The sequence below is a fragment of the Heterodontus francisci genome, chromosome 33, assembly GCF_036365525.1.
Source record: "Heterodontus francisci isolate sHetFra1 chromosome 33, sHetFra1.hap1, whole genome shotgun sequence".
Taxonomy (NCBI): Eukaryota; Metazoa; Chordata; class Chondrichthyes; order Heterodontiformes; family Heterodontidae; genus Heterodontus; species Heterodontus francisci.
Window position 1 is genome coordinate 4,092,683 of NC_090403.1, and position 27,619 is coordinate 4,120,301.

The window sequence follows — 27,619 nt, forward strand, 5'->3', positions numbered from 1 at the left end:
TCTCTCAGAGAGATATATGTACACTGACTGGTGTCTCTCAGTCCCTCTCTCTCAGGGAGATATCTGTACACTGAGTGGTGTCTCTCAGTCCCTCTCTCTCAGGGAGATATCTGTACACTGAGTGGTGTCTCTCAGTCCCTGTCACTCAGGGAGATATCTGTACACTGAGTGGTGTCTCTCAGTCCCTGTCTCTCAGGGAGATATCTGTACACTGAGTGGTGTCTCTCAGTCCCTGTCTCTCAGGGAAATATATGTACACTGACTGGTGTCTCTCAGATCCTCTCTCTCAGGGAGGTATCTGTACACTGACTGGTGTCTCTCAGTCCCTGTCTCTCAGGGAGATATCTGAACCCTGAGTGGTGTCTCTCAGTCTCTGTGTCTCAGGGAGATATATGTACACTGACTGGTGTCTCTCAGTCCCTCTCTCTCAGGGAGGTATATGTACACTGAGTGGTGTCTCTCAGTCCCTGTCTCTCAGGGAGATATATGTACACTGACTGGTGTCTCTCAGTCCCTCTCTCTCAGGGAGATATCTGTACACTGACTGGTGTCTCTCAGTCCCTGTCTCTCAGGGAGATATCTGTACACTGAGTGGTGTCTCACAGTCCCTCTCTCTCAGGGAGATATCTGTACACTGAGTGGTGTCTCTCAGTCCCTCTCTCTCAGGGAGATATCTGTACACTGACTGGTGTCTCTCAGTCCCTGTCTCTCAGGGAGATATCTGTACACTGAGTGGTGTCTCACAGTCCCTCTCTCTCAGGGAGATATCTGTACACTGACTGGTGTCTCTCAGTCCCTCTCTCTCAGCAAGATATCTGTACGCTGACTGGTGTCTCTCAGTCCCTCTCTCTCAGGGAGATATCTGTACACTGAGTGGTGTCTCTCAGTCCCTGTCTCTCTCAGGGAGATATCTGTACACTGACTGGTGTCTCTCAGTCCCTCTCTCTCAGGGAGATATCTGTACACTGACTGGTGTCTCTCAGTCCCTGTCTCTCAGGGAGAAATCTGTACACTGAGTGGTGTCTCTCAGTCCCTCTCTCTCAGGGAGATATCTGTACACTGACTGGTGTCTCTCAGTCCCTGTCTCTCAGGGAGATATCTGTACACTGAGTGGTGTCTCTCAGTCCCTCTCTCTCAGGGAGATATCTGTACACTGAGTGGTGTCTCTCAGTCCCTCTCTCTCAGGGAGATAACTGTACACTGACAGGTGTCTCTCAGTCCCTGTCTCTCAGGGAGATATATGTACACTGAGTGGTGTCTCTCAGTCCCTCTCTCTCTGGGAGGTATCTGTACACTGAGTGGTGTCTCTCAGTCCCTGTCTCTCAGGGAGATATATGAACGCTGACTGGTGTCTCTCAGTCCCTGTCTCTCAGGGAGATATCTGTACACTGAGTGGTGCCTCTCAGTCCCTCTCTCTCAGGGAGATATCTGTACACTGACTTGTGTCTCTCAGTCCCTGTCTCTCAGGGAGATATATGTACACTGACTGGTGTATCTCAGTCCGTCTCTCGGGGAGGTATCTGTACACTGAGTGGTGTCTCTCAGTCCCGGTCTCTCAGGGAGATATATGTACACTGACTGGTGTCTCTCAGTCCCTCTCTCTCAGGGAGATATCTGTACACTGAGTGGTGTCTCTCAGTCCCTCTCACTCAGGGAGATATCTGTACACTGACTGGTGTCTCTCAGTCCTTGTCTCTCAGGGAGATATATGTACACTGACTGGTGTCTCTCAGTCCCTCTCTCTCAGGGAGGTATCTGTACACTGAGTGGTGTCTCTCAGTCCCTTTCTCTCAGGGAGATATATGTACACTGACTGGTGTCTCTCAGTCCCTCTCTCTCAGGGAGATATCTGTACACTGAGTGGTGTCTCTCAGTCCTCTCTCTCAGGGAGATATCTGTACACTGAGTGGTGTCTCTCAGTCCCTGTCTCTCAGGGAGATATCTGTACACTGAGTGGTGTCTCTCTGTCCCTGTCTCTCAGGGAGATATCTGTACACTGAGTGGTGTCTCTCAGTCCCTCTCTCTCAGGGAGATATCTGTACACTGAGTGGTGTCTCTCAGTCCCTCTCTCTCAGGGAGATATCTGTACACTGACTGGTGTCTCTCAGTCCCTGTCTCTCAGGGAGATATATGTACACTGACTGGTGTCTCTCAGTCCCTCTCTCTCAGGGAGGTATCTGTACACTGAGTGGTGTCTCTCAGTCCCTGTCTCTCAGGGAGATATATGTACACTGACTGGTGTCTCTCAGTCCCTCTCTCTCAGGGAGATATCTGTACACTGACTGGTGTCTCTCAGTCCCTCTCTCTCAGGGAGATATCTGTACACTGACTGGTGTCTCTCAGTCCCTGACTCTCAGGGAGATATCTGTACACTGACTGGTGTCTCTCAGTCCCTCTCTCTCAGGGAGATATCTGTACACTGACTGGTGTCTCAGTCCCTGTCTCTCAGGGAGATATCTGTACACTGAGTGGTGTCTCTCAGTCCCTCTCTCTCAGGGAGATATCTGTGCACTGACTGGTGTCTCTCAGTCCCTGTCTCTCAGGGAGATATCTGTACACTGAGTGGTGTCTCACAGTCCCTCTCTCTCAGGGAGATATCTGTACACTGACTGGTGTCTCTCAGTCCCTGTCTCTCAGGGAGATATCTGTACACTGAGTGGTGTCTATCAGTCCCTCTCTCTCAGGGAGATATCTGTACACTGACTGGTGTCTCTCAGTCCCTGTCTCTCAGGGAGAAATCTGTACACTGTGTGGTGTCTCTCAGTCCCTCTCTCTCAGGGAGATATCTGTACACTGACTGGTGTCTCTCAGTCCCTGTCTCTCAGGGAGATATCTGCACACTGAGTGGTGTCTCACAGTCCCTCTCTCTCAGGGAGATATCTGTACACTGAGTGGTGTCTCTCAGTCCCTCTCTCTCAGGGAGGTATCTGTACACTGAATGGTGTCTCTCAGTCCCTGTCTCTCAGGGAGACATCAGTACACTGACTGGTGTCTCTCAGTCCCTGTCTCTCAGGGAGATATCTGTACACTGACTGGTGTCTCTCAGTCCCTCTCTCTCAGGGAGATATCTGTACACTGACTGGTGTCTCTCAGCCCCTCTCTCTCAGGGAGATATCTGTCCGCTGACTGGTGTCTCTCAGTCCCTCTCTCTCAGGGAGATATCTGTACACTGAGTGGTGTCTCTCAGTCCCTCTCTCTCAGGGAGATATCTGTACACTGACTGGTGTCTCTCAGTCCCTCTCTCTCAGGGAGATATCTGTACACTGACTGGTGTCTCTCAGTCCCTGACTCTCAGGGAGATATCTGTACACTGACTGGTGTCTCTCAGTCCCTCTCTCTCAGGGAGATATCTGTACGCTGACTAGTGTCTCTCAGTCCCTCTCTCTCAGGGAGATATCTGCACACTGAGTGGTGTCTCACAGTCCCTCTCTCTCAGGGAGATATCTGTACACTGAGTGGTGTCTCACAGTCCCTCTCTCTCAGGGAGATATCTGTACACTGAGTGGTGTCTCTCAATCCCTCTCTCTCAGGGAGATATCTGTACACTGACTGGTGTCTCTCAGTCCCTGTCTCTCAGGGAGATATCTGTACACTGAGTGGTGTCTCTCAGTCCCTGTCTCTCAGGGAGATATCTGTACACTGAGTGGTGTCTCTCAGTCCCTGTCTCTCAGGGAGATATATGTACACTGACTGGTGTCTCTCAGTCCCTCTCTCTCAGGGAGGTATCTGTACACTGACTGGTGTCTCTCAGTCCCTGTCTCTCAGGGAGATATCTGTACACTGAGTGGTGTCTCAGAGTCCCTCTCTCTCAGGGAGATATATGTACACTGAGTGGTGTCTCTCAGTCCCTGTCTCTCAGGGAGATATATGTACACTGACTGGTGTCTCTCAGTCCCTCTCTCTCAGGGAGATATCTGTACACTGAGTGGTGTCTCTCAGTCCCTGTCTCTCAGGGAGATATCTGTACACTGAGTGGTGTCTCTCAGTCCCTGTCTCTCAGGGAGATATATGTACACTGACTGGTGTCTCTCAGTCCCTCTCTCTCAGGGAGGTATCTGTACACTGACTGGTGTCTCAGTCCCTGTCTCTCAGGGAGATATCTGTACACTGAGTGGTGTCTCAGAGTCCCTCTCTCTCAGGGAGATATATGTACACTGAGTGGTGTCTCTCAGTCCCTGTCTCTCAGGGAGATATATGTACACTGACTGGTGTCTCTCAGTCCCTCTCTCTCAGGGAGATATCTGTACACTGACTGGTGTCTCTCAGTCCCTCTCTCTCAGGGAGATATCTGTACACTGAGTGGTGTCTCACAGCCCCTGTCTCTCAGGGAGATATCTGTACACTGACTGGTGTCTCTCAGTCCCTGTCTGTCAGGGAGATATCTATACACTGAGTGGTGTCTCTCAGTCCCTCTCTCTCAGGGAGATATCTGTACACTGACTGGTGTCTCTCAGTCCCTGTCTGTCAGGGAGATATCTATACACTGAGTGGTGTCTCACAGTCCCTCTCTCTCAGGGAGATATCTGTACACTGACTGGTGTCTCTCAGTCCCTCTCTCTCAGGGAGATATCTGTACACTGAGTGGTGTCTCACAGCCCCTGTCTCTCAGGGAGATATCTGTACACTGACTGGTGTCTCTCAGTCCCTGTCTCTTAGGGAGAAATCTGTACACTGAGTGGTGTCTCTCAGTCCCTCTATCTCAGGGAGATATCTGTACACTGAGTGGTGTCTCTCAGTCCCTGTCTCTCAGGGAGATATCTGTACACTGAGTGGTGTCTCACAGTCCCTCTCTCTCAGGGAGATATCTGTACACTGAGTGGTGTCTCTCAGTCCCTCTCTCTCAGGGAGATATCTGTACACTGACTGGTGTCTCTCAGTCCCTGTCTCTCAGGGAGATATCTGTACACTGAGTGGTGTCTCACAGTCCCTCTCTCTCAGGGAGATATCTGTACACTGACTGGTGTCTCTCAGTCCCTCTCTCTCAGGGAGATATCTGTACGCTGACTGGTGTCTCTCAGTCCCTCTCTCTCAGGGAGATATCTGTACACTGAATGGTGTCTCTCAGTCCCTCTCTCTCAGGGAGATATCTGTACAATGACTGGTGTCTCTCAGTCCCTCTCTCTCAGGGCGATATCTGTACACTGACTGGTGTCTCTCAGTCCCTGTCTCTCAGGGAGAAATCTGTACACTGAGTGGTGTCTCTCAGTCCCTGTCTCTCAGGGAGATATCTGTACACTGAGTGGTGTCTCTCAGTCCCTGTCTCTCAGGGAGATATCTGTACACTGAGTGGTGTCTCTCAGTCCCTCTCTCTCAGGGAGATATCTGTACACTGAGTGGTGTCTCTCAGTCCCTCTCTCTCAGGGAGATATCTGTACACTGAGTGGTGTCTCTCAGTCCCTCTCTCTCAGGGAGATAACTGTACACTGAATGGTGTCTCTCACTCCCTCTCTCTCTGGGAGGTATCTGTACACTGACTGGTGTCTCTCAGTCCCTGTCTCTCAGGGAGATATATGTACACTGACTGGTGTCTCTCAGTCCCTCTCTCGGGGAGGTATCTGTACACTGAGTGGTGTCTCTCAGTCCCTGTCTCTCAGGGAGATATATGTACACTCACTGGTGTCTCTCAGTCCCTGTCTCTCAGGGAGATATCTGTACACTGACTGGTGTCTCTCAGTCCCTCTCTCTCAGGGAGATATATGTACACTGACTGGTGTCTCTCAGTCCCTCTCTCTCAGGGAGATATCTGTACACTGAGTGGTGTCTCTCAGTCCCTGTCTCTCAGGGAGATATATGTACACTGAGTGGTGTCTCTCAGTCCCTCTCTCGGGGAGGTATCTGTACACTGACTGGTGTCTCTCAGTCCCTCTCTCTCAGGGAGATATATGTACACTGACTGGTGTCTCTCAGTCCCTGTCTCTCAGGGAGATATCTGTACACTGACTGGTGTCTCTCAGTCCCTGTCTCTCAGGGAGATATCTGTGCACTGACTGGTGTCTCTCAGTCCCTGTCTCTCAGGGAGATATCTGTACACTGAGTGGTGTCTCTCAGTCCCTGTCTCTCAGGGAGATATCTGTACACTGACTGGTGTCTCTCAGTCCCTCTCTCTCAGGGAGATATCTGTACACTGAGTGGTGTCTCTCAGTCCCTGTCTCTCAGGGAGATATCTGTACACTGAGTGGTGTCTCTCAGTCCCTCTCTCTCAGGGAGATATCTGTACACTGAATGGTGTCTCTCAGTCCCTCTCTCTCAGGGAGATATCTGTGCACTGACTGGTGTCTCTCAGTCCCTGTCTCTCAGCGAGATATCTGTACACTGACTGGTGTCTCTCAGTCCCTCTCTCTCAGGGAGATATCTGTACACTGACTGGTGTCTCTCAGTCCCTCTCTCTCAGGGAGATATCTGTACTCTGAGTGGTGTCTCACAGTCCCTCTCTCACAGGGAGATATCTGTGCACTGACTGGTTTCTCTCAGTCCCTCTCTCTCAGGGAGATATTTGTACACTGACTGGTGTCTCTCAGTCCCTGTCTCTCAGGGAGATATCTATACACTGAGTGGTGTCTCTCAGTCCCTGTCTCTCAGGGAGATATCTGTACACTGACTGGTGTCTCTCAGTCCCTGTCTCTCAGGGAGATATCTGTACACTGACTGGTGTCTCTCAGTCCCTGTCTCTCAGGGAGATATCTGTACTCTGACTGGTGTCTCTCTGTCCTTGTCTCTCAGGGAGATATCTGTGCACTGACTGGTGTCTCTCAGTCCCTGTCTCTCAGGGAGATATCTGTACTCTGAGTGGTGTCTCACAGTCCCTCTCTCTCAGGGAGATATCTGTACACTGACTGGTGTCTCTCAGTCCCTGTCTCTCAGGGAGATATCTGTACACTGAGTGGTGTATCTCAGTCCCTCTCTCTCAGGGAGATATCTGTACACTGACTGGTGTCTCTCAGTCCCTGTCTCTCAGGGAGATATCTATACACTGAGTGGTGTCTCTCAGTCCCTGTCTCTCAGGGAGATATCTGTACACTGACTGGTGTCTCTCAGTCCCTCTCTCTCAGGGAGATATCTGTACACTGACTGGTGTCTCTCAGTCCCTCTCTCTCAGGGAGATATCTGTACACTGAGTGGTGTATCACAGCCCCTGTCTCTCAGGGAGATATCTGTACACTGAGTGCTGTCTCTCAGTCCCTGTCTCTCAGGGAGATATCTGTACACTGACTGGTGTCTCTCAGTCCCTCTCTCTCAGGGAGATATCTGTACACTGACTGGTGTCTCTCAGTCCCTGTCTCTCAGGGAGATATCTGTACACTGACTGGTGTCTCTCAGTCCCTGTCTCTCAGGGAGATATCTGTGCACTGACTGGTGTCTCTCAGTCCCTCTCTCTCAGGGAGATATATGTACACTGAATGGTGTCTCTCAGTCCCTGTCTCTCAGGGAGATATCTGTACACTGACTGGTGTCTCTCAGTCCCTGTCTCTCAGGGAGATATCTGTGCACTGACTGGTGTCTCTCAGTCCCTGTCTCTCAGGGAGATATCTGTACACTGAGTGGTGTCTCTCAGTCCCTGTCTCTCAGGGAGATATCTGTACACTGACTGGTGTCTCTCAGTCCCTCTCTCTCAGGGAGATATCTGTACACTGACTGGTGTCTCTCAGTCCCTGTCTCTCAGGGAGATATCTGTACACTGAGTGGTGTCTCTCAGTCCCTCTCTCTCAGGGAGATATCTGTACACTGAATGATGTCTCTCAGTCCCTCTCTCTCAGGGAGATATCTGTGCACTGACTGGTGTCTCTCAGTCCCTGTCTCTCAGGGAGATATCTGTACACTGACTGGTGTCTCTCAGTCCCTCTCTCTCAGGGAGATATCTGTACACTGACTGGTGTCTCTCAGTCCCTCTCTCTCAGGGAGATATCTGTACTCTGAGTGGTGTCTCACAGTCCCTCTCTCACAGGGAGATATCTGTGCACTGACTGGTTTCTCTCAGTCCCTCTCTCTCAGGGAGATATTTGTACACTGACTGGTGTCTCTCAGTCCCTGTCTCTCAGGGAGATATCTATACACTGAGTGGTGTCTCTCAGTCCCTGTCTCTCAGGGAGATATCTGTACACTGACTGGTGTCTCTCAGTCCCTGTCTCTCAGGGAGATATCTGTACACTGACTGGTGTCTCTCAGTCCCTGTCTCTCAGGGAGATACCTGTACTCTGACTGGTGTCTCTCTGTCCTTGTCTCTCAGGGAGATATCTGTGCACTGACTGGTGTCTCTCAGTCCCTGTCTCTCAGGGAGATATCTGTACTCTGAGTGGTGTCTCACAGTCCCTCTCTCTCAGGGAGATATCTGTACACTGACTGGTGTCTCTCAGTCCCTGTCTCTCAGGGAGATATCTGTACACTGAGTGGTGTATCTCAGTCCCTCTCTCTCAGGGAGATATCTGTACACTGACTGGTGTCTCTCAGTCCCTGTCTCTCAGGGAGATATCTATACACTGAGTGGTGTCTCTCAGTCCCTGTCTCTCAGGGAGATATCTGTACACTGACTGGTGTCTCTCAGTCCCTCTCTCTCAGGGAGATATCTGTACACTGACTGGTGTCTCTCAGTCCCTCTCTCTCAGGGAGATATCTGTACACTGAGTGGTGTCTCACAGCCCCTGTCTCTCAGGGAGATATCTGTACACTGAGTGCTGTCTCTCAGTCCCTGTCTCTCAGGGAGATATCTGTACACTGACTGGGGTCTCTCAGTCCCTCTCTCTCAGGGAGATATCTGTACACTGACTGGTGTCTCTCAGTCCCTGTCTCTCAGGGAGATATCTGTACACTGACTGGTGTCTCTCAGTCCCTGTCTCTCAGGGAGATATCTGTGCACTGACTGGTGTCTCTCAGTCCCTCTCTCTCAGGGAGATATATGTACACTGACTGGTGTCTCTCAGTCCCTGTCTCTCAGGGAGATATCTGTACACTGACTGGTGTCTCTCAGTCCCTGTCTCTCAGGGAGATATCTGTGCACTGACTGGTGTCTCTCAGTCCCTGTCTCTCAGGGAGATATCTGTACACTGAGTGGTGTCTCTCAGTCCCTGTCTCTCAGGGAGATATCTGTACACTGACTGGTGTCTCTCAGTCCCTCTCTCTCAGGGAGATATCTGTACACTGAGTGGTGTCTCTCAGTCCCTGTCTCTCAGGGAGATATCTGTACACTGAGTGGTGTCTCTCAGTCCCTCTCTCTCAGGGAGATATCTGTACACTGAATGGTGTCTCTCAGTCCCTCTCTCTCAGGGAGATATCTGTGCACTGACTGGTGTCTCTCAGTCCCTGTCTCTCAGGGAGATATCTGTACACTGACTGGTGTCTCTCAGTCCCTCTCTCTCAGGGAGATATCTGTACACTGACTGGTGTCTCTCAGTCCCTCTCTCTCAGGGAGATATCTGTACTCTGAGTGGTGTCTCACAGTCCCTCTCTCACAGGGAGATATCTGTGCACTGACTGGTTTCTCTCAGTCCCTCTCTCTCAGGGAGATATTTGTACACTGACTGGTGTCTCTCAGTCCCTGTCTCTCAGGGAGATATCTATACACTGAGTGGTGTCTCTCAGTCCCTGTCTCTCAGGGAGATATCTGTACACTGACTGGTGTCTCTCAGTCCCTGTCTCTCAGGGAGATATCTGTACACTGACTGGTGTCTCTCAGTCCCTGTCTCTCAGGGAGATATCTGTACTCTGACTGGTGTCTCTCTGTCCTTGTCTCTCAGGGAGATATCTGTGCACTGACTGGTGTCTCTCAGTCCCTGTCTCTCAGGGAGATATCTGTACTCTGAGTTGTGTCTCACAGTCCCTCTCTCTCAGGGAGATATCTGTACACTGACTGGTGTCTCTCAGTCCCTGTCTCTCAGGGAGATATCTGTACACTGAGTGGTGTATCTCAGTCCCTCTCTCTCAGGGAGATATCTGTACACTGACTGGTGTCTCTCAGTCCCTGTCTCTCAGGGAGATATCTATACACTGAGTGGTGTCTCTCAGTCCCTGTCTCTCAGGGAGATATCTGTACACTGACTGGTGTCTCTCAGTCCCTCTCTCTCAGGGAGATATCTGTACACTGACTGGTGTCTCTCAGTCCCTCTCTCTCAGGGAGATATCTGTACACTGAGTGGTGTCTCACAGCCCCTGTCTCTCAGGGAGATATCTGTACACTGACTGGTGTCTCTCAGTCCCTCTCTCTCAGGGAGAAATCTGTACACTGAGTGGTGTCTCTCAGTCCCTCTCTCTCAGGGAGATATCTGTACACTGACTGGTGTCTCTCAGTCCCTCTCTCTCAGGGAGATATCTGTACGCTGACTGGTGTCTCTCAGTCCCTCTCTCTCAGGGAGATATCTGTACACTGAGTGGTGTCTCTCAGTCCCTCTCTCTCAGGGAGATATCTGTACACTGACTGGTGTCTCTCAGTCCTTGTCTCTCAGGGAGATATATGTACACTGACTGGTGTCTCTCAGTCCCTCTCTCTCAGGGAGGTATCTGTACACTGAGTGGTGTCTCTCAGTCCCTGTCTCTCAGGGAGATATATGTACACTGACTGGTGTCTCTCAGTCCCTCTCTCTCAGGGAGATATCTGTACACTGAGTGGTGTCTCTCAGTCCCTCTCTCTCAGGGAGATATCTGTACACTGAGTGGTGTCTCTCAGTCCCTGTCACTCAGGGAGATATCTGTACACTGAGTGGTGTCTCTCAGTCCCTGTCTCTCAGGGAGATATCTGTACACTGAGTGGTGTCTCTCAGTCCCTGTCTCTCAGGGAAATATATGTACACTGACTGGTGTCTCTCAGACCCTCTCTCTCAGGGAGGTATCTGTACACTGACTGGTGTCTCTCAGTCCCTGTCTCTCAGGGAGATATCTGAACCCTGAGTGGTGTCTCTCAGTCTCTGTGTCTCAGGGAGATATATGTACACTGACTGGTGTCTCTCAGTCCCTCTCTCTCAGGGAGGTATATGTACACTGAGTGGTGTCTCTCAGTCCCTGTCTCTCAGGGAGATATATGTACACTGACTGGTGTCTCTCAGTCCCTCTCTCTCAGGGAGATATCTGTACACTGACTGGTGTCTCTCAGTCCCTGTCTCTCAGGGAGATATCTGTACACTGAGTGGTGTCTCACAGTCCCTCTCTCTCAGGGAGATATCTGTACACTGAGTGGTGTCTCTCAGTCCCTCTCTCTCAGGGAGATATCTGTACACTGACTGGTGTCTCTCAGTCCCTGTCTCTCAGGGAGATATCTGTACACTGAGTGGTGTCTCACAGTCCCTCTCTCTCAGGGAGATATCTGTACACTGACTGGTGTCTCTCAGTCCCTCTCTCTCAGCAAGATATCTGTACGCTGACTGGTGTCTCTCAGTCCCTCTCTCTCAGGGAGATATCTGTACACTGAGTGGTGTCTCTCAGTCCCTGTCTCTCTCAGGGAGATATCTGTACACTGACTGGTGTCTCTCAGTCCCTCTCTCTCAGGGAGATATCTGTACACTGACTGGTGTCTCTCAGTCCCTGTCTCTCAGGGAGAAATCTGTACACTGAGTGGTGTCTCTCAGTCCCTCTCTCTCAGGGAGATATCTGTACACTGACTGGTGTCTCTCAGTCCCTGTCTCTCAGGGAGATATCTGTACACTGAGTGGTGTCTCTCAGTCCCTCTCTCTCAGGGAGATATCTGTACACTGAGTGGTGTCTCTCAGTCCCTCTCTCTCAGGGAGATAACTGTACACTGACTGGTGTCTCTCAGTCCCTGTCTCTCAGGGAGATATATGTACACTGAGTGGTGTCTCTCAGTCCCTCTCTCTCTGGGAGGTATCTGTACACTGAGTGGTGTCTCTCAGTCCCTGTCTCTCAGGGAGATATATGAACGCTGACTGGTGTCTCTCAGTCCCTGTCTCTCAGGGAGATATCTGTACACTGAGTGGTGCCTCTCAGTCCCTCTCTCTCAGGGAGATATCTGTACACTGACTGGTGTCTCTCAGTCCCTGTCTCTCAGGGAGATATATGTACACTGACTGGTGTCTCTCAGTCCCTCTCTCGGGGAGGTATCTGTACACTGAGTGGTGTCTCTCAGTCCCTGTCTCTCAGGGAGATATATGTACACTGACTGGTGTCTCTCAGTCCCTCTCTCTCAGGGAGATATCTGTACACTGAGTGGTGTCTCTCAGTCCCTCTCACTCAGGGAGGTATCTGTACACTGAGTGGTGTCTCTCAGTCCTTGTCTCTCAGGGAGATATATGTACACTGACTGGTGTCTCTCAGTCCCTCTCTCTCAGGGAGGTATCTGTACACTGAGTGGTGTCTCTCAGTCCCTGTGTCTCAGGGAGATATATGTACACTGACTGGTGTCTCTCAGTCCCTCTCTCTCAGGGAGATATCTGTACACTGAGTGGTGTCTCTCAGTCCCTCTCTCTCAGGGAGATATCTGTACACTGAGTGGTGTCTCTCAGTCCCTGTCTCTCAGGGAGATATCTGTACACTGAGTGGTGTCTCTCTGTCCCTGTCTCTCAGGGAGATATCTGTACACTGAGTGGTGTCTCTCAGTCCCTGTCTCTCAGGGAGATATATGTACACTGACTGGTGTCTCTCAGTCCCTCTCTCTCAGGGAGGTATCTGTACACTGACTGGTGTCTCTCAGTCCCTGTCTCTCAGGGAGATATCTGTACACTGAGTGGTGTCTCAGAGTCCCTCTCTCTCAGGGAGATATCTGAACCCTGAGTGGTGTCTCTCAGTCCCTGTGTCTCAGGGAGATATCTGTACACTGACTGGTGTCTCTCAGTCCCTCTCTCTCAGGGAGGTATATGTACACTGAGTGGTGTCTCTCAGTCCCTGTCTCTCAGGGAGATATATGTACACTGACTGGGGTCTCTCAGTCCCTCTCTCTCAGGGAGATATCTGTACACTGACTGGTGTCTCTCAGTCCCTCTCTCTCAGGGAGATATCTGTACACTGAGTGGTGTCTCACAGCCCCTGTCTCTCAGGGAGATATCTGTACACTGACTGGTGTCTCTCAGTCCCTGTCTGTCAGGGAGATATCTATACACTGAGTGGTGTCTCTCAGTCCCTCTCTCTCAGGGAGATATCTGTACACTGACTGGTGTCTCTCAGTCCCTGTCTCTCAGGGAGATATCTGTACACTGAGTGGTGTCTCACAGTCCCTCTCTCTCAGGGATATATCTGTACACTGACTGGTGTCTCTCAGTCCCTGTCTCTCAGGGAGATATCTGTACACTGACTGGTGTCTCTCAGTCCATCTCTCTCAGGGAGATATCTGTACACTGACTGGTGTCTCTCAGTCCCTGTCTCTCAGGGAGATAACTGTACACTGAGTGGTGTCTCACAGTCCCTCTCTCTCAGGGAGATATCTGTACACTGACTGGTGTCTCTCAGTCCCTCTCTCTCAGGGAGATATCTGTACACTGAGTGGTGTCTCACAGCCCCTGTCTCTCAGGGAGATATCTGTACACTGACTGGTGTCTCTCAGTCCCTGTCTCTCAGGGAGAAATCTGTACACTGAGTGGTGTCTCTCAGTCCCACTCTCTCAGGGAGATATCTGTACACTGAGTGGTGTCTCTCAGTCCCTGTCTCTCAGGGAGATATCTGTACACTGACTGGTGTCTCTCAGTCCCTCTCTCTCAGGGAGAAATCTGTACACTGAGTGGTGTCTCTCAGTCCCTCTCTCTCAGGGAGATATCTGTACACTGACTGGTGTCTCTCAGTCCCTCTCTCTCAGGGAGATATCTGTACGCTGACTGGTGTCTCTCAGTCCCTCTCTCTCAGGGAGATATCTGTACACTGAGTGGTGTCTCTCAGTCCCTCTCTCTCAGGGAGATATCTGTACACTGACTGGTGTCTCTCAGTCCTTGTCTCTCAGGGAGATATATGTACACTGACTGGTGTCTCTCAGTCCCTCTCTCTCAGGGAGGTATCTGTACACTGAGTGGTGTCTCTCAGTCCCTGTCTCTCAGGGAGATATATGTACACTGACTGGTGTCTCTCAGTCCCTCTCTCTCAGGGAGATATCTGTACACTGAGTGGTGTCTCTCAGTCCCTCTCTCTCAGGGAGATATCTGTACACTGAGTGGTGTCTCTCAGTCCCTCTCTCTCAGGGAGATATCTGTACACTGACTGGTGTCTCTCAGTCCCTCTCTCTCAGGGAGATATCTGTACACTGAGTGGTGTCTCACAGCCCCTGTCTCTCAGGGAGATATCTGTACACTGACTGGTGTCTCTCAGTCCCTCTCTCTCAGGGAGAAATCTGTACACTGAGTGGTGTCTCTCAGTCCCTCTCTCTCAGGGAGATATCTGTACACTGACTGGTGTCTCTCAGTCCCTCTCTCTCAGGGAGATATCTGTACGCTGACTGGTGTCTCTCAGTCCCTCTCTCTCAGGGAGATATCTGTACACTGAGTGGTGTCTCTCAGTCCCTCTCTCTGAGGGAGATATCTGTACACTGACTGGTGTCTCTCAGTCCTTGTCTCTCAGGGAGATATATGTACACTGACTGGTGTCTCTCAGTCCCTCTCTCTCAGGGAGGTATCTGTACACTGAGTGGTGTCTCTCAGTCCCTGTCTCTCAGGGAGATATATGTACACTGACTGGTGTCTCTCAGTCCCTCTCTCTCAGGGAGATATCTGTACACTGAGTGGTGTCTCTCAGTCCCTCTCTCTCAGGGAGATATCTGTACACTGAGTGGTGTCTCTCAGTCCCTGTCACTCAGGGAGATATCTGTACACTGAGTGGTGTCTCTCAGTCCCTGTCTCTCAGGGAGATATCTGTACACTGAGTGGTGTCTCTCAGTCCCTGTCTCTCAGGGAAATATATGTACACTGACTGGTGTCTCTCAGACCCTCTCTCTCAGGGAGGTATCTGTACACTGACTGGTGTCTCTCAGTCCCTGTCTCTCAGGGAGATATCTGAACCCTGAGTGGTGTCTCTCAGTCTCTGTGTCTCAGGGAGATATATGTACACTGACTGGTGTCTCTCAGTCCCTCTCTCTCAGGGAGGTATATGTACACTGAGTGGTGTCTCTCAGTCCCTGTCTCTCAGGGAGATATATGTACACTGACTGGTGTCTCTCAGTCCCTCTCTCTCAGGGAGATATCTGTACACTGACTGGTGTCTCTCAGTCCCTGTCTCTCAGGGAGATATCTGTACACTGAGTGGTGTCTCACAGTCCCTCTCTCTCAGGGAGATATCTGTACACTGAGTGGTGTCTCTCAGTCCCTCTCTCTCAGGGAGATATCTGTACACTGACTGGTGTCTCTCAGTCCCTGTCTCTCAGGGAGATATCTGTACACTGAGTGGTGTCTCACAGTCCCTCTCTCTCAGGGAGATATCTGTACACTGACTGGTGTCTCTCAGTCCCTCTCTCTCAGCAAGATATCTGTACGCTGACTGGTGTCTCTCAGTCCCTCTCTCTCAGGGAGATATCTGTACACTGAGTGGTGTCTCTCAGTCCCTGTCTCTCTCAGGGAGATATCTGTACACTGACTGGTGTCTCTCAGTCCCTCTCTCTCAGGGAGATATCTGTACACTGACTGGTGTCTCTCAGTCCCTGTCTCTCAGGGAGAAATCTGTACACTGAGTGGTGTCTCTCAGTCCCTCTCTCTCAGGGAGATATCTGTACACTGACTGGTGTCTCTCAGTCCCTGTCTCTCAGGGAGATATCTGTACACTGAGTGGTGTCTCTCAGTCCCTCTCTCTCAGGGAGATATCTGTACACTGAGTGGTGTCTCTCAGTCCCTCTCTCTCAGGGAGATAACTGTACACTGACTGGTGTCTCTCAGTCCCTGTCTCTCAGGGAGATATATGTACACTGAGTGGTGTCTCTCAGTCCCTCTCTCTCTGGGAGGTATCTGTACACTGAGTGGTGTCTCTCAGTCCCTGTCTCTCAGGGAGATATATGAACGCTGACTGGTGTCTCTCAGTCCCTGTCTCTCAGGGAGATATCTGTACACTGAGTGGTGCCTCTCAGTCCCTCTCTCTCAGGGAGATATCTGTACACTGACTGGTGTCTCTCAGTCCCTGTCTCTCAGGGAGATATATGTACACTGACTGGTGTCTCTCAGTCCCTCTCTCGGGGAGGTATCTGTACACTGAGTGGTGTCTCTCAGTCCCTGTCTCTCAGGGAGATATATGTACACTGACTGGTGTCTCTCAGTCCCTCTCTCTCAGGGAGATATCTGTACACTGAGTGGTGTCTCTCAGTCCCTCTCACTCAGGGAGGTATCTGTACACTGAGTGGTGTCTCTCAGTCCTTGTCTCTCAGGGAGATATATGTACACTGACTGGTGTCTCTCAGTCCCTCTCTCTCAGGGAGGTATCTGTACACTGAGTGGTGTCTCTCAGTCCCTGTGTCTCAGGGAGATATATGTACACTGACTGGTGTCTCTCAGTCCCTCTCTCTCAGGGAGATATCTGTACACTGAGTGGTGTCTCTCAGTCCCTCTCTCTCAGGGAGATATCTGTACACTGAGTGGTGTCTCTCAGTCCCTGTCTCTCAGGGAGATATCTGTACACTGAGTGGTGTCTCTCTGTCCCTGTCTCTCAGGGAGATATCTGTACACTGAGTGGTGTCTCTCAGTCCCTGTCTCTCAGGGAGATATATGTACACTGACTGGTGTCTCTCAGTCCCTCTCTCTCAGGGAGGTATCTGTACACTGACTGGTGTCTCTCAGTCCCTGTCTCTCAGGGAGATATCTGTACACTGAGTGGTGTCTCAGAGTCCCTCTCTCTCAGGGAGATATCTGAACCCTGAGTGGTGTCTCTCAGTCCCTGTGTCTCAGGGAGATATCTGTACACTGACTGGTGTCTCTCAGTCCCTCTCTCTCAGGGAGGTATATGTACACTGAGTGGTGTCTCTCAGTCCCTGTCTCTCAGGGAGATATATGTACACTGACTGGGGTCTCTCAGTCCCTCTCTCTCAGGGAGATATCTGTACACTGACTGGTGTCTCTCAGTCCCTCTCTCTCAGGGAGATATCTGTACACTGAGTGGTGTCTCACAGCCCCTGTCTCTCAGGGAGATATCTGTACACTGACTGGTGTCTCTCAGTCCCTGTCTGTCAGGGAGATATCTATACACTGAGTGGTGTCTCTCAGTCCCTCTCTCTCAGGGAGATATCTGTACACTGACTGGTGTCTCTCAGTCCCTGTCTCTCAGGGAGATATCTGTACACTGAGTGGTGTCTCACAGTCCCTCTCTCTCAGGGATATATCTGTACACTGACTGGTGTCTCTCAGTCCCTGTCTCTCAGGGAGATATCTGTACACTGACTGGTGTCTCTCAGTCCATCTCTCTCAGGGAGATATCTGTACACTGACTGGTGTCTCTCAGTCCCTGTCTCTCAGGGAGATAACTGTACACTGAGTGGTGTCTCACAGTCCCTCTCTCTCAGGGAGATATCTGTACACTGACTGGTGTCTCTCAGTCCCTCTCTCTCAGGGAGATATCTGTACACTGAGTGGTGTCTCACAGCCCCTGTCTCTCAGGGAGATATCTGTACACTGACTGGTGTCTCTCAGTCCCTGTCTCTCAGGGAGAAATCTGTACACTGAGTGGTGTCTCTCAGTCCCACTCTCTCAGGGAGATATCTGTACACTGAGTGGTGTCTCTCAGTCCCTGTCTCTCAGGGAGATATCTGTACACTGACTGGTGTCTCTCAGTCCCTCTCTCTCAGGGAGAAATCTGTACACTGAGTGGTGTCTCTCAGTCCCTCTCTCTCAGGGAGATATCTGTACACTGACTGGTGTCTCTCAGTCCCTCTCTCTCAGGGAGATATCTGTACGCTGACTGGTGTCTCTCAGTCCCTCTCTCTCAGGGAGATATCTGTACACTGAGTGGTGTCTCTCAGTCCCTCTCTCTCAGGGAGATATCTGTACACTGACTGGTGTCTCTCAGTCCTTGTCTCTCAGGGAGATATATGTACACTGACTGGTGTCTCTCAGTCCCTCTCTCTCAGGGAGGTATCTGTACACTGAGTGGTGTCTCTCAGTCCCTGTCTCTCAGGGAGATATATGTACACTGACTGGTGTCTCTCAGTCCCTCTCTCTCAGGGAGATATCTGTACACTGAGTGGTGTCTCTCAGTCCCTCTCTCTCAGGGAGATATCTGTACACTGAGTGGTGTCTCTCAGTCCCTGTCACTCAGGGAGATATCTGTACACTGAGTGGTGTCTCTCAGTCCCTGTCTCTCAGGGAGATATCTGTACACTGAGTGGTGTCTCTCAGTCCCTGTCTCTCAGGGAAATATATGTACACTGACTGGTGTCTCTCAGACCCTCTCTCTCAGGGAGGTATCTGTACACTGACTGGTGTCTCTCAGTCCCTGTCTCTCAGGGAGATATCTGAACCCTGAGTGGTGTCTCTCAGTCTCTGTGTCTCAGGGAGATATATGTACACTGACTGGTGTCTCTCAGTCCCTCTCTCTCAGGGAGGTATATGTACACTGAGTGGTGTCTCTCAGTCCCTGTCTCTCAGGGAGATATATGTACACTGACTGGTGTCTCTCAGTCCCTCTCTCTCAGGGAGATATCTGTACACTGACTGGTGTCTCTCAGTCCCTGTCTCTCAGGGAGATATCTGTACACTGAGTGGTGTCTCACAGTCCCTCTCTCTCAGGGAGATATCTGTACACTGAGTGGTGTCTCTCAGTCCCTCTCTCTCAGGGAGATATCTGTACACTGACTGGTGTCTCTCAGTCCCTGTCTCTCAGGGAGATATCTGTACACTGAGTGGTGTCTCACAGTCCCTCTCTCTCAGGGAGATATCTGTACACTGACTGGTGTCTCTCAGTCCCTCTCTCTCAGCAAGATATCTGTACGCTGACTGGTGTCTCTCAGTCCCTCTCTCTCAGGGAGATATCTGTACACTGAGTGGTGTCTCTCAGTCCCTGTCTCTCTCAGGGAGATATCTGTACACTGACTGGTGTCTCTCAGTCCCTCTCTCTCAGGGAGATATCTGTACACTGACTGGTGTCTCTCAGTCCCTGTCTCTCAGGGAGAAATCTGTACACTGAGTGGTGTCTCTCAGTCCCTCTCTCTCAGGGAGATATCTGTACACTGACTGGTGTCTCTCAGTCCCTGTCTCTCAGGGAGATATCTGTACACTGAGTGGTGTCTCTCAGTCCCTCTCTCTCAGGGAGATATCTGTACACTGAGTGGTGTCTCTCAGTCCCTCTCTCTCAGGGAGATAACTGTACACTGACTGGTGTCTCTCAGTCCCTGTCTCTCAGGGAGATATATGTACACTGAGTGGTGTCTCTCAGTCCCTCTCTCTCTGGGAGGTATCTGTACACTGAGTGGTGTCTCTCAGTCCCTGTCTCTCAGGGAGATATATGAACGCTGACTGGTGTCTCTCAGTCCCTGTCTCTCAGGGAGATATCTGTACACTGAGTGGTGCCTCTCAGTCCCTCTCTCTCAGGGAGATATCTGTACACTGACTGGTGTCTCTCAGTCCCTGTCTCTCAGGGAGATATATGTACACTGACTGGTGTCTCTCAGTCCCTCTCTCGGGGAGGTATCTGTACACTGAGTGGTGTCTCTCAGTCCCTGTCTCTCAGGGAGATATATGTACACTGACTGGTGTCTCTCAGTCCCTCTCTCTCAGGGAGATATCTGTACACTGAGTGGTGTCTCTCAGTCCCTCTCACTCAGGGAGATATCTGTACACTGACTGGTGTCTCTCAGTCCTTGTCTCTCAGGGAGATATATGTACACTGACTGGTGTCCCTCAGTCCCTCTCTCTCAGGGAGGTATCTGTACACTGAGTGGTGTCTCTCAGTCCCTGTGTCTCAGGGAGATATATGTACACTGACTGGTGTCTCTCAGTCCCTCTCTCTCAGGGAGATATCTGTACACTGAGTGGTGTCTCTCAGTCCCTCTCTCTCAGGGAGATATCTGTACACTGAGTGGTGTCTCTCAGTCCCTGTCTCTCAGGGAGATATCTGTACACTGAGTGGTGTCTCTCTGTCCCTGTCTCTCAGGGAGATATCTGTACACTGAGTGGTGTCTCTCAGTCCCTGTCTCTCAGGGAGATATATGTACACTGACTGGTGTCTCTCAGTCCCTCTCTCTCAGGGAGGTATCTGTACACTGACTGGTGTCTCTCAGTCCCTGTCTCTCAGGGAGATATCTGTACACTGAGTGGTGTCTCAGAGTCCCTCTCTCTCAGGGAGATATCTGAACCCTGAGTGGTGTCTCTCAGTCCCTGTGTCTCAGGGAGATATCTGTACACTGACTGGTGTCTCTCAGTCCCTCTCTCTCAGGGAGGTATATGTACACTGAGTGGTGTCTCTCAGTCCCTGTCTCTCAGGGAGATATATGTACACTGACTGGGGTCTCTCAGTCCCTCTCTCTCAGGGAGATATCTGTACACTGACTGGTGTCTCTCAGTCCCTCTCTCTCAGGGAGATATCTGTACACTGAGTGGTGTCTCACAGCCCCTGTCTCTCAGGGAGATATCTGTACACTGACTGGTGTCTCTCAGTCCCTGTCTGTCAGGGAGATATCTATACACTGAGTGGTGTCTCTCAGTCCCTCTCTCTCAGGGAGATATCTGTACACTGACTGGTGTCTCTCAGTCCCTGTCTCTCAGGGAGATATCTGTACACTGAGTGGTGTCTCACAGTCCCTCTCTCTCAGGGATATATCTGTACACTGACTGGTGTCTCTCAGTCCCTGTCTCTCAGGGAGATATCTGTACACTGACTGGTGTCTCTCAGTCCCTCTCTCTCAGGGAGATATCTGTACACTGACTGGTGTCTCTCAGTCCCTGTCTCTCAGGGAGATAACTGTACACTGAGTGGTGTCTCACAGTCCCTCTCTCTCAGGGAGATATCTGTACACTGACTGGTGTCTCTCAGTCCCTCTCTCTCAGGGAGATATCTGTACACTGAGTGGTGTCTCACAGCCCCTGTCTCTCAGGGAGATATCTGTACACTGACTGGTGTCTCTCAGTCCCTGTCTCTCAGGGAGAAATCTGTACACTGAGTGGTGTCTCTCAGTCCCACTCTCTCAGGGAGATATCTGTACACTGAGTGGTGTCTCTCAGTCCCTGTCTCTCAGGGAGATATCTGTACACTGAGTGGTGTCTCACAGTCCCTCTCTCTCAGGGAGATATCTGTACACTGAGTGGTGTCTCACAGTCCCTCTCTCTCAGGGATATATCTGTACACTGACTGGTGTCTCTCAGTCCCTGTCTCTCAGGGAGATATCTGTACACTGACTGGTGTCTCTCAGTCCCTCTCTCTCAGGGAGATATCTGTACACTGACTGGTGTCTCTCAGTCCCTGTCTCTCAGGGAGATAACTGTACACTGAGTGGTGTCTCTCAGTCCCTCTCACTCAGGGAGATATCTGTACACTGACTGGTGTCTCTCAGTCCCTGTCTCTCAGGGAGATATCTGTACACTGAGTGGTGTCTCACAGTCCCTCTCTCTCAGGGAGGTATCTGTACACTGACTGGTGTCTCTCAGTCCCTCTCTCTCAGGGAGATATCTGTACGCTGACTGGTGTCTCTCAGTCCCTCTCTCTCAGGGAGATATCTGTACACTGAGTGGTGTCTCTCAGTCCCTCTCTCTCAGGGAGATATCTGTACACTGACTGGTTTCTCTCAGTCCCTCTCTCTCAGGGAGATATCTGTACACTGACTGGTGTCTCTCAGTCCCTGTCTCTCAGGAAGAAATCTGTACACTGAGTGGTGTCTCTCAGTCCCTCTCTCTCAGGGAGATATCTGTACACTGACTGGTGTCTCTCAGTCCCTGTCTCTCAGGGAGATATCTGTACACTGAGTGGTGTCTCTCAGCCCCTCTCTCTCAGGGAGATATCTGTACACTGAGTGGTGTCTCTCAGTCCCTCTCTCTCAGGGAGATAACTGTACACTGACTGGTGTCTCTCAGTCCCTGTCTCTCAGGGAGATATATGTACACTGAGTGATGTTTCTCAGTCCCTCTCTCTCTGGGAGGTATCTGTACACTGACTGGTGTCTCTCTGTCCCTGTCTCTCAGGGAGATATCTGTACACTGAGTGGTGCCTCTCAGTCCCTCTCTCTCAGGGAGATATCTGTACACTGACTGGTGTCTCTCAGTCCCTGTCTCTCAGGGAGATATATGTACACTGACTGGTGTCTCTCAGTCCCTCTCTCGGGGAGGTATCTGTACACTGAGTGGTGTCTCTCAGTCCCTGTCTCTCAGGGAGATATATGTACACTGACTGGTGTCTCTCAGTCCCTGTCTCTCAGGTAGATATCTGTACACTGACTGGTGTCTCTCAGTCCCTCTCTCTCAGGGAGATATCTGAACGCTGACTAGTGTCTCTCAGTCCCTCTCTCTCAGGGAGATATCTGTACACTGAGTGGTGTCTCTCAGTCCCTCTCTCTCAGGGAGATATCTGTACACTGACTGGTGTCTCTCAGTCCCTGTCTCTCAGGGAGATATATGTAGACTGACTGGTGTCTCCCAGTCCCTGTCTGTCAGGGAGATATCTATACACTGAGTGGTGTCTCACAGTCCCTCTCTCTCAGGGAGATATCTGTACACTGACTGGTGTCTCTCAGTCCCTGTCTGTCAGGGAGCTTTATGTACACTGAGTGGTGTCTCTCAGGGAGATATCTGTACACTGACTGGTGTCTCTCAGTCCCTGTCTCTCAGGGAGCTTTATGTACACTGAGTGGTGTCTCTCAGTCCCTCTCTCTCAGGGAGATATCTGTACACTGACTGGTGTCTCAATCCCTGTCTCTCAGGGAGATATCTGTACACTGAGTGGTGTCTCTCAGTCCCTCTCTCTCAGGGAGATATCCGTACATTGAATGGTGTCTCTCAGTCCCTGTCTCTCAGGGAGATATCTGTACACTGAGTGCTGTCTCACAGTCCCTGTCTCTCAGGGAGATATCTGTACACTGACTGGTGTCTCTCAGTCCCTGTCTCTCAGGGAGATATCTATACACTGAGTGGTGTCTCTCAGTCCCTCTCTCTCAGGGAGATATCTGTACACTGACTGGTGACTCTCAGTCCCTGTCTCTCAGGGAGATATCTATACACTGAGTGGTGTCTCTCAGTCCCTGTCTCTCAGGGAGATATCTGTACACTGACTGGTGTCTCTCAGTCCCTCTCTCTCAGGGAGATATCTGTACACTGAGTGGTGTCTCACAGCCCCTGTCTCTCATGGAGATATCTGTACACTGACTGGTGTCTCTCAGTCCCTGTCTCTCAGCAAGAAATCTGTACACTGAGTGGTGTCTCTCAGTCCCTCTCTCTCAGGGAGATATCTGTACACTGACTGGTGTCTCTCAGTCCCTGTCTCTCAGGGAGATATCTGCACACTGAGTGGTGTCTCACAGTCCCTCTCTCTCAGGGAGATATCTGTACACTGAGTGGTGTCATTCAGTCCCTCTCTCTCAGGGAGGTATCTGTACACTGAGTGGTGTCTCTCAGTCCCTGTCTCTCAGGGAGACATCTGTACACTCACTGGTGTCTCTCAGTCCCTGTCTCTCAGGGAGCTTTATGTACACTGAGTGGTGTCTCTCAGGGAGATATCTGTAAACTGAGTGGTGTCTCTCAGTCCCTCTCTCTCAGGGAGATATCTGTACACTGAGTGGTGTCTCTCAGCCCCTCTCTCTCAGGGAGATATCTGTACACTGACTGGTGTCTCTCAGTCCCTCTCTCTCAGGGAGATATCTGTACACTGACTGGTGTCTCTCAGTCCCTGTCCCTCAGGGAGATATCTGCACACTGAGTGGTGTCTCACAGTCCCTCTCTCTCAGGGAGATATCTGTACACTGAGTGGTGTCTCTCAGTCCCTCTCTCTCAGGGAGATATCTGTATACTGACTGGTGTCTCTCAGTCCCTGTCTCTCAGGGAGATAACTGTACACTGAGTGGTGTCTCACAGTCCCTCTCTCTCAGGGAGATATCTGTACACTGACTGGTGTCTCTCAGTCCCTCTCTCTCAGGGAGATATCTGTCCGCTGACTGGTGTCTCTCAGTCCCTCTCTCTCAGGGAGATATCTGTACACTGAGAGGTGTCTCTCAGTCCCTCTCTCTCAGGGAGATATCTGTACACTGAGTGGTGTCTCTCAGTCCCTCTCTCTCAGGGAGATATCTGTACACTGACTGGTGTCTCTCAGTCCCTGTCTCTCAGGGAGATATATGTACACTGACTGGTGTCTCTCAGTCCCTCTCTCTCAGGGAGGTATCTGTACACTGAGTGGTGTCTCTCAGTCCCTGTCTCTCAGTGAGATATATGTACACTGACTGGTGTCTCTCAGTCCCTCTCTCTCAGGGAGATATCTGTACACTGACTGGTGTCTCTCAGTCCCTCTCTCTCAGGGAGATATCTGTACACTGAGTGGTGTCTCTCAGTCCCTGACTCTCAGGGAGATATCTGTACACTGACTGGTGTCTCTCAGTCCCTCTCTCTCAGGGAGATATCTATACGCTGACTAGTGTCTCTCAGTCCCTCTCTCTCAGGGAGATATCTGTACACTGAGTGGTGTCTCTCAGTCCCTCTCTCTCAGGGAGATATCTGTACACTGACTGGTGTCTCTCAGTCCCTGTCTCTCAGGGAGATAAATGTTCACTGACTGGTTTCACTCAGTCCCTCTCTCAGGAAGGTATCTGTACACTGAGTGGTGTCTCTCAGTCCCTGTCTCTCAGGGAGATATCTGTACACTGAGTGGTGTCTCTCAGTCCCTCTCTCTCAGGGAGATATCTGTACACTGACTGGTGTCTCTCAGCCCCTCTCTCTCAGGGAGATATCTGTGCACTGAGTGGTGTCTCTCAGTCCCTGTCTCTCAGGGAGATATCTGTACACTGAGTGGTGTCTCTCAGTCCCTCTCTCTCAGGGAGATATCTGTACACTGACTGGTGTCTCTCAGGTCCTCTCTCTCAGGGAGATATCTGTGCACTGAGTGGTGTCTCACAGTCCCTCTCTCTCAGGGAGATATCTGTACACTGGCTGGTGTCTCTCAGTCCCGGTCTCTCAGGGAGATATCTGTACACTGAGTGGTGTCTCTCAGTCCCTCTCTCTCAGGGAGATATCTGTACACTGACTGGTGTCTCTCAGTCCCTGTCTCTCAGGGAGATATCTTTACTCTGAGTGGTGTCTCACAGTCCCTCTCTCTCAGGGAGATATCTGTACACTGACTGGTGTCTCTCAGTCCCTGTCTCTCAGGGAGATATCTATGCACTGAGTGGTGTCTCTCAGTCCCTCTCTCTCAGGGAGATATCTGTACACTGACTGGTGTCTCTCAGTCCCTGTCTCTCAGGGAGATATCTATACACTGAGTGGTGTCTCTCAGTCCCTTTCTCTCAGGGAGATATCTGTACACTGACTGGTGTCTCTCAGTCCCTCTCTCTCAGGGAGATATCTGTACACTGACTGGTGTCTCTCAGTCCCTCTCTCTCAGGGAGATATCTGTACACTGAGTGGTGTCTCACAGCCCCTGTCTCTCAGGGAGATATCTGTACACTGACTGGTGTCTCTCAGTCCCTGTCTCTCAGGGAGAAATCTGTACACTGATTGGTGTCTCTCAGTCCCTCTCTCTCAGGGAGATATCTGTACACTGAGTGGTTCTCTCAGTCCCTGTCTCTCAGGGAGATATCTGTACACTGAGTGGTGTCTCACAGTCCCTCTCTCTCAGGGAGATATCTGTACACTGAGTGGTGTCTCTCAGTCCCTCTCTCTCAGGGAGATATCTGTACACTGACTGGTGTCTCTCAGTCCCTGTCCCTCAGGGAGATATCTGTACACTGAGTGGTGTCTCTCAGTCCCTGTCTCTCAGGGAGATATCTGTACACTGAGTGGTGTCTCTCAGTCCCTGTCTCTCAGGGAGATATATGTACACTGACTGGTGTCTCTCAGTCCCTCTCTCTCAGGGAGGTATCTGTACACTGACTGGTGTCTCTCAGTCCCTGTCTCTCAGGGAGATATCTGTACACTGAGTGGTGTCTCACAGCCCCTGTCTCTCAGGGAGATATATGTACACTGAGTGGTGTCTCTCAGTCCCTGTCTGTCAGGGAGATATCTATACACTGAGTGGTGTCTCTCAGTCCCTCTCTCTCAGGGAGATATCTATACACTGACTGGTGTCTCTCAGTCCCTGTCTCTCAGGGAGATATCTTTACTCTGAGTGGTGTCTCACAGTCCCTCTCTCTCAGGGAGATATCTGTACACTGACTGGTGTCTCTCAGTCCCTGTCTCTCAGGGAGATATCTATGCACTGAGTGGTGTCTCTCAGTCCCTCTCTCTCAGGGAGATATCTGTACACTGACTGGTGTCTCTCAGTCCCTGTCTCTCAGGGAGATATCTATACACTGAGTGGTGTCTCTCAGTCCCTTTCTCTCAGGGAGATATCTGTACACTGACTGGTGTCTCTCAGTCCCTCTCTCTCAGGGAGATATCTGTACACTGACTGGTGTCTCTCAGTCCCGCTCTCTCAGGGAGATATCTGTACACTGAGTGGTGTCTCACAGCCCCTGTCTCTCAGGGAGATATCTGTACACTGACTGGTGTCTCTCAGTCCCTGTCTCTGGGAGAAATCTGTACTCTGATTGGTGTCTCTCAGTCCCTCTCTCTCAGGGAGATATCTGTACACTGAGTGGTTCTCTCAGTCCCTGTCTCTCAGGGAGATATCTGTACACTGAGTGGTGTCTCACAGTCCCTCTCTCTCAGGGAGATATCTGTACACTGAGTGGTGTCTCTCAGTCCCTCTCTCTCAGGGAGATATCTGTACACTGACTGGTGTCTCTCAGTCCCTGTCTCTCAGGGAGATATCTGTACACTGAGTGGTGTCTCTCAGTCCCTGTCTCTCAGGGAGATATCTGTACACTGAGTGGTGTCTCTCAGTCCCTGTCTCTCAGGGAGATATATGTACACTGACTGGTGTCTCTCAGTCCCTCTCTCTCAGGGAGGTATCTGTACACTGACTGGTGTCTCTCAGTCCCTGTCTCTCAGGGAGATATCTGTACACTGACTGGTGTCTCTCAGTCCCTGTCTCTCAGGGAGATATATGTACACTGACTGGTGTCTCTCAGTCCCTGTCTGTCAGGGAGATATCTGTACACTGACTGGTGTCTCTCAGTCCCTCTCTCTCAGGGAGGTATCTGTACACTGACTGGTGTCTCTCAGTCCCGGTCTCTCAGGGAGATATCTGTACACTGAGTGGTGTCTCACAGCCCCTGTCTCTCAGGGAGATATATGTACACTGAGTGGTGTCTCTCAGTCCCTGTCTGTCAGGGAGATATCTATACACTGAGTGGTGTCTCTCAGTCACTCTCTCTCAGGGAGATATCTGTACACTGACTGGTGTCTCTCAGTCCCTGTCTGTCAGGGAGATATCTATACACTAAGTGGTGTCTCACAGTCCCTCTCTCTCAGGGAGATATCTGTACACTGACTGGTGTCTCTCAGTCCCTCTCTCTCAGGGAGATATCTGTACACTGAGTGGTTTCTCACAGCACCTGTCTCTCAGGGAGATATCTGTACACTGAGTGGTGTCTCACAGTCCCTCTCTCTCAGGGAGATATCTGTACACTGACTGGTGTCTCTCAGTCCCTCTCTCTCAGGGAGATATCTGTACACTGACTGGTGTCTCTCAGTCCCTGTCTCTCAGGGAGATATCTGTACACTGAGTG